This window comes from Orbicella faveolata, unplaced genomic scaffold (assembly GCF_042242905.1).
Source record: "Orbicella faveolata isolate gen_17 unplaced genomic scaffold, um_ofav_v1 contig_34, whole genome shotgun sequence".
NCBI classification, from domain to species: Eukaryota; Metazoa; Cnidaria; class Anthozoa; order Scleractinia; family Merulinidae; genus Orbicella; species Orbicella faveolata.
This window is the reverse complement of record NW_028301563.1, coordinates 1,607,994-1,615,000: the sequence shown is the minus strand read 5'-3', so window position 1 is coordinate 1,615,000 and position 7,007 is coordinate 1,607,994. Positions and strand designations below refer to the sequence as shown.

The following is a 7,007-nucleotide window of genomic DNA, read 5'->3' as shown; positions in this document are numbered from 1 at the left end:
GAGCGAAGCGAGCTAGGCGGGGTGGGATTTTTCCATCTTCAGACCACTCTCGGTTATCTTCGCCCGCCTGTTTCCTCCGGTGGGATACTCCTTTATATGGGCTATATAGGTATGTGCGATCCCCACACGCTATCTAAAGGAACTGCCTGGTGTAATCCTAACAGAGAACTCACTTGAATTCAATGGAAAAATTATCTCCAAACCCATGGTGTCGGAATGGGCACAAAGACAACAGTGTCTTTTGCAAACATATTCATGGCGGAGATCGAAACAAATTTAATTCAACAAAACAATACCAAGCCAAGAGAATGGAAACGTTACTTTGATGACGCTTTGGGACTGTAAAAGAAATGAAGTGGATCGTTTCATTGAACAAGCTAACACATTCCACCCAACAATAAAATTCACGGCCGAAATATCAGAGAACGAAATAACTTTTCTTGATACAGTGGTGTTCAAAGGGGAGAGATTCACAGAAAAATCCATCCTGGACATCAAAACGCACTACAAGCCGACCGAAACCTTTCAAAATACCCATTTTACCTCGTGCCACCCTCCGGGGGTAAAAAGAGGCTTTATCAAAGGCGGAGCAATAAGACTGCGCAGAACAAACTCTTCAAACATTTGAAGAGTGCCTTGCAAACTTCAAACGACGCCTCGAAGCACGTGGGTATCCGAAGAAATATATAGAAAGGTCTCTGTCAGAGGTCATCTTTGATTCAAGACAATCGGCTCTTAAACCGCAAAAACAAAAACGGCAGAGAGACTATTGCCTTTTGTCACTACATTCCACCCTGCAGTAAAGAAACTTAACAAAATCGTGATGGAAAACTGGAGTAGATAGATAGATAGATAGATAGATAGATAGATAGATAGATAGATAGATAGATAACCTTTATTTTAAAACGATGAGTATTAAAGCTACATGAGCTTGTGGGGTCGTTTGTAATTAGCTAATCGCTGAGTAACTAAAAACTAAAAACTAGGGGTATTTTCAGAAAAAACGTTTCATAGAAAGTCAGCTTATAGAAAGTCAGTTTCATAGAAAATCAGCCTCCGCTGAAAACATTTTTCAAAAAGCCTCTGATGATATCTTACAAAAGAGGTAAATCTCTAAAAGACATGCTTGTAAGAGCAAAACTATATTTTGAAAGCTTTCGATAATGCGACGCAACCACAAAAACCACATTGGGAGTCTGTGCAGGCCTGTCTCTGTTTTTTCCTTTCTAGGTATGGTAGGGTTTTTCAGCCGTTTTGGTCATAAATAGAATATAGATTTTGGCCATTTTGGTTATAAATTGGGTATGGTTTTTGCACTCTAAGTCTTGAATTGGGGATGTTTCTTAGAAAAAGCTACTTTTTCATCATTATTAATATAAGACCGTCGACAAAAGCCTTTCACAACTTATGTTTAGGCCAACTGTGTCAGCCGCAACGGTCATCATAATAGGCTATCAAATTTTTGGTCTGGTCATAAAAGGGTGGCAAAAAACCCAGATTTTGGTCATAAAGAGGGTAAGGGTTTTGGGAAGTGGTCCCCACACCCCCACCCAACATTTCTGGAGGTACCCCCGCCCCTCCACCGGGTCTGACACAGGCAGAATTTTAATATATGTATACAAAATAATACAATAAAGAAACAATGAAACCGAAATTGAACAAGATCTTAAGCTTACCTGGGACCGGCCTCAAGGAGAGGAAGATAGTGGAAACCATCAAATTCACTTGCCAAGAAAAAAAAAAATGCTACGCGCTTAATTTTTCCATATGCTAAATTAACACGACCCCACTCTCTGGCTTTGTCTTCCCGGGTTTTCTGCATCATTTTTTTTTTACCTCGCCGACGGTACTGTGGTGACCGATACATCATCACAGTCATAAATACCTCTACCAGCTTTCATCTACGTGTGAGCAAAAGCCGATAGGCAAAAAACAACACATTTACGAAAGAAAAACACAGGAAACCAAAATGGCCGACCTCAATTTTCGAGGTGCTCGACATACTCATACCTAGGTTCTCCATTTATCGGGCAAAAATTTACGCCTTTCTAGTCCCCTCCCCCCCCCCCCCCCCTCCCCCTTCCCCTTGTCAAAAAACCTTCCTGAAGACGACTAAAGAAAAATGCTTAGTAGGGGAGGTAGCATAAAATTGTTTAATCCAGGTTTAATTAATGAATTAATCAGAATCTACTGAGTGAGTAGGCGGAGCGAGTGCCATTCGACTGCCTTCTAAGCTCATGGATGACGTCAGCCATGAGCAATAAAATAGAGGAAATATTTCGCAGATAGTGAAGTTTCATTAACGGCGAAGTAATCACACACATAATAATAAAATAGAGAAAATATTCTTCGTGGGAAGGTTGAAACATAATAACGCCACGAAGTGTTCCCTTTCTATAGTAATTGGGGGATAATTTACAGTTATTAATGTTTCATTATGAATGGTGAAGTAGCTAGCTATAGTGCTCCCGTGTGGAGTCTAGGTCGCAGTTATTGAAGTTGTATCTACAGCGAATTCGCCCCGAAGAAAGAGAGCCAAGAAAATCCGCTGGTTATTGTGTTTCCTCAAACGGAGATGTTGAATGCTTCAAATCTACTACAGAAACATACAAAACAACTGTGAGCAGCTTTATCAAACAACCTGAACCGGACCATAACCAGTCTTTCAGTGAAACTGGTCTATGCATGCAGACTAACAAATTTAATACTTTTCTGGTACTTCACTACAAGGTATACGTTTTTTTTTTTTTTTGCTTTTTTTCAGAGATGTTAAGATAAACGTTAATACCAAAAAACCAAAAAAGTCGTTTCAGGGTACTCGTCTGCAACATGTATGCTCCAGGGCCAAGTTTTCAGAGCGATGAGCTCTAACATACAGATTAACTACCGCTTAGAACGTATTGGTTTTGTTCGCAGTTAACCTTGGATTAGTATAAGGAATACTGCAAAGGTCGGCCAAACAACGTGAGAGTCGTGAAGTACAATATTTCGGGTGGCCAACAACAGCCTTCTTGAGGTTTATTTAAAGAACGCGAGTTTACATGGTTGATATATATATGTAAAGAGCGGAAGTGGTTATTTTCCGTGTGATTACAAGAAAGGATATGTTGTGACACCGCAGTGGTGTATAACTGGACAACTCGGCCTAGAGGTGTCGCTCTTATCAATGACAAAATGTCATTGGTCCGACTTAAAGCTTGTTTTAAAACCTCGCGATCTTAAGTCCATTGAGTTTGTTTTTATCTGCACGATTTTTTTTTGCACGAATATCTGATTATTCTAGCGTCTTTGCCAGTCCACATCATCTGTAAATTGAACAAGATACCCGTTCAGGTTATCGTAATCCAAAACCATGCCCTTTATCCAACCAAGATAATTAACAGTTCATCCAACATTCTCTTTGTACTCTACTTTAGTATTTCCCAGTTTTAGGTGGAAATATTCGGTCAGGTCACGCGTTTCGACCAATCGCGCGCGAGCGAAAATATTTGATGGATTATAAAATAAAAATATACTGATAAAGTGTTTTTGCGCAGTTTTACTAAATTTCTGTAGGTAAAAATAACTTAAATTCGTTCGTCGATGATGAAGTCTGGCTCTGGGAACAAGGTTTAATCTAGCCAGTGCTGAGCGCAGTGAAAAAAAATAAACAGTTGTTTGCAGCCCATAGGTTAATTTTCCGCCATATTCTACCGACACTGCAGTCACCGAGGACAATGTCAAACAGAGACTGAATTCATATTCAAAACCAATGCGCTTGGAGAAAGTTCATATTGGAGGTAAATCAGAAATGAGTCAATCTTTCACTTTGCCGCAATTAACCGAACAAAAAACAGCTCTGTCGTTCGATTTTACGAACACAGATCGTTTCTTAGTAATATGTGATAAATTTCGCTGTAAAGAAAACCTATATCTGATATCTTAATGTTCATATAGCAGGAATCTCGCCGATGTATCAGTGAGCTAAAGAGCTTAACAAAGGTGAAAATTGAAAATTTATCACCTTCACACCTCTAAACAATGTCGAATTACATTAAATATTGTATTAGACAGCGATATAGAACATTTCAAAACATTTTATTGTCGACCACAGACAAACTCACCCACACTCCGATCCCAGTCCCATTGAAACCCCAATAACCTGTCTGAAAATATCCCACGACATGGTCTGCGATGCCAAAACAGAACAGATGAAACCCGACAATGATGTGCCCGATGGCAAGAATCCTCGCCATGTTGGCAGTAAAGATCTTTTAGTCGTCTAAGTTTTGTATTTTGCTTTAGACTGTGTCCCCTTTCTCCCAGGCTACATGGTTTGACACTTATACAGTTTTATTATTATTTATCTTCTGCTGAGGTATCCGCCATTCTTAATTAATCAACTTGGTCATCACCTATTTATAAAATTTGATTGACACAAGCAGCCAGAAATATGTCTGCGTTCACAAGCTTTACATTTTACCAAATACGTCCGTGCCGGCGTCCAGTGTCGAGCTCAGTGAAAAAGTAGTTGTTTGACAAGCGTATATACCGTAACGAAATTGAAAATTGGATAATTGTTTCAAGGCTGGTTGCATAAATTATAACTCCGTCAAATAAAAGCGAGGTCGCCTCTCTGCCCCCTTACACCATCCCGACCGGCCTGGGCCAGGTATATTATGGTTTGCCGGCTCCCACTACGGGAAATTTGTCCGCAAACCCCTACCTGGGTATTGGCTTGGTATCTGTTGGTAAAGTGCTGGCGAAACCATTTCGAAATATCCCTACTATTCCTATTACCAGCACTCCACCTTCTGAATTCCATCTAAGCAGCGTCACTGTGAACTTTGTACAAAATGCCCTTAGATCTCTAAAAACGAATAAAGCTGTTGGCCTCGACAAACTAAGTGCTCGCCTACTAAAGGATGCCTCCGATGTCATCGCACCAGTTCTAACTGAACTAATAAATAAATCTTTTGCAGATGGAGAATTTCCTAAAGTATGGAAGTCAGCTAAAGTCTCTGCTTTATTCAAAGGTGGAGATAAATCACAAAAGGATAACTACTGACCGATATCAATCTTACCTACCATGAGCAAGATTATAGAGGGATCAGCGCACGTTCAGCTTTGTACCTACTTAGAACAGAACAAACTGTTATCACAATCACAGTTTGGTTTCCGCCAGAAGCGCTCAACATCTACCGCCCTAATTTAATTTACAGATCAAATCCTAGCGAGCATGGACAAGGGGTGTGTAACGGGAGCAGTGTTTTTGGATTTACGTAAGGCTTTTAATACTGTTGATCACTTGATCCTTGTTAATAAGCTCAAGAGTCTAGGAGTGGTTGGAAAAAGCTTGGCGTGGTTCCGCTCATATCACTCTGGTCGATTCCAACAAACGGTCTGTAATGATGCATTCTCGCCCCCAGCTAAAATCACTATGGGGGTACCTTAGGGCAGTATTCTTGGGCCACTGCTTTTCTTAGTGTACATAAACGGCATTCAATCTGTCTTACAACACTCAAAGATGACTATGTTCGCTGATGATATGGCGTTTTATTGCCATGAGAGCTACCCAAATGACTTGCAATCAAAACTGAATGCGGACTTGGCAGCGATTACATCCTGGCTCAATGACAACAAGTTGACATTAAATGTTGCAAAGTCGACGTTCATGATCATTGGTAGCAACTCCAAACTAAGTCACTTTAACGATATAGATCTTATGGCCAACAGTCAACTGGAGAAAGTAACAAAATTCAAGTACCTTGGTGTAATTATAAACCAGCACCTAACCTGGCATGATCATATTGATCAAATTCAAAGTCTTGAAAAGGCTTGGGGTTTTACGGAGAATAAAACATCTGCTTCCTGCCTATGCCAGAAAAATTTAAGTCACGACAGTGGTCATCCCAATACTTGAATATGCCAGTATTGTTTGGGTCGATAAGAATAACAAAGTCCTGGTGGATTCAATCCAAGTTCTCTAAAGTAGCGCTGCTAAATTGGTCCTGGATAGGTCGCCGTATTCGTCTTCATCCGAAGCACTTTCAGGTCTAAACTGGATGAACCTGTCTGCCAGAAGGCAGACATCCATGTGTATAATTTAGTCAATGACAACAGTAGAAATGACATCATTGTACGAGGACAAGATTATCCTAGTTATAACACCCGCTCTAAGGAAATCATTCGAACTACAAAATCTGTTACCAACTGGGGACTTCTTAGATCCTTTAACAGTGTTGTAGCTGACTGAAATGACCTGTCGCCAACAACAAAAAAATTATCTGTAAGAGACTTTAAGAATGTCCTGCGCAAAACATGAATGTAAATATTAGGTATATAAGCTAAATAGTTGTATTAACCAGTAGTAGTAGTTGTAGTGGTAGTAATGGTAGTACAAAAAATGGACCCCTCCTTCTGACCCCCTGCTGGACCCCATCTGGACCCTTTTTTGGACCCCATCTGGCCCCATAATTTAACCTAATCTTACCTCAGTGCCTTGCGGATTCACCGAGCTGTATAATGATTTGAAAATTCTAGACTCATTGAGTGGCAACTGCCATTCGTAATCGGCCGTTTAGTAGCACAAAATTGTCTTTTTCTGTCCATATTAATTCTTGTGCTTGAGTTCCGGCAAAGGTAATTGGCGGCCATCTTGTTTGGAACACGCGTCACAACTACCCGATGTTGAAAGTAGTAATCTGTGTTAACGTCCTATTTTATTATTATTATTATTATTATTATTATTATTATTATTATTATTATTATTATTACTATTACTATTACTATTATTACTACTACTACTATTACTATTACTATTATTATTATCATTATTATTATTATCATTATTATTATTATCATTATTATTATTATGTTTTTCCGCTTATTCGTCAACATGAACCTATATCTACATCGGTTAGCGATTTTAAATCAATTTTATTACGCCGGAATAGGCCTCGATTTGCACTGAAATAACGGATAAATCTAAAATGTCTCCATTTTCAAGGTCGAAGAAAATTGGTCAT

General features: G+C 39.5%; 1 pseudogene; it reads left to right on the top strand.

Annotated features, from left to right (window-relative positions):
* The first annotated feature begins 29 nt into the window (after positions 1 to 29).
* On the top strand, positions 30 to 1,164 carry LOC149104258 (uncharacterized; annotated as a pseudogene).
* The last annotated feature ends 5,843 nt before the right edge of the window (positions 1,165 to 7,007 follow it).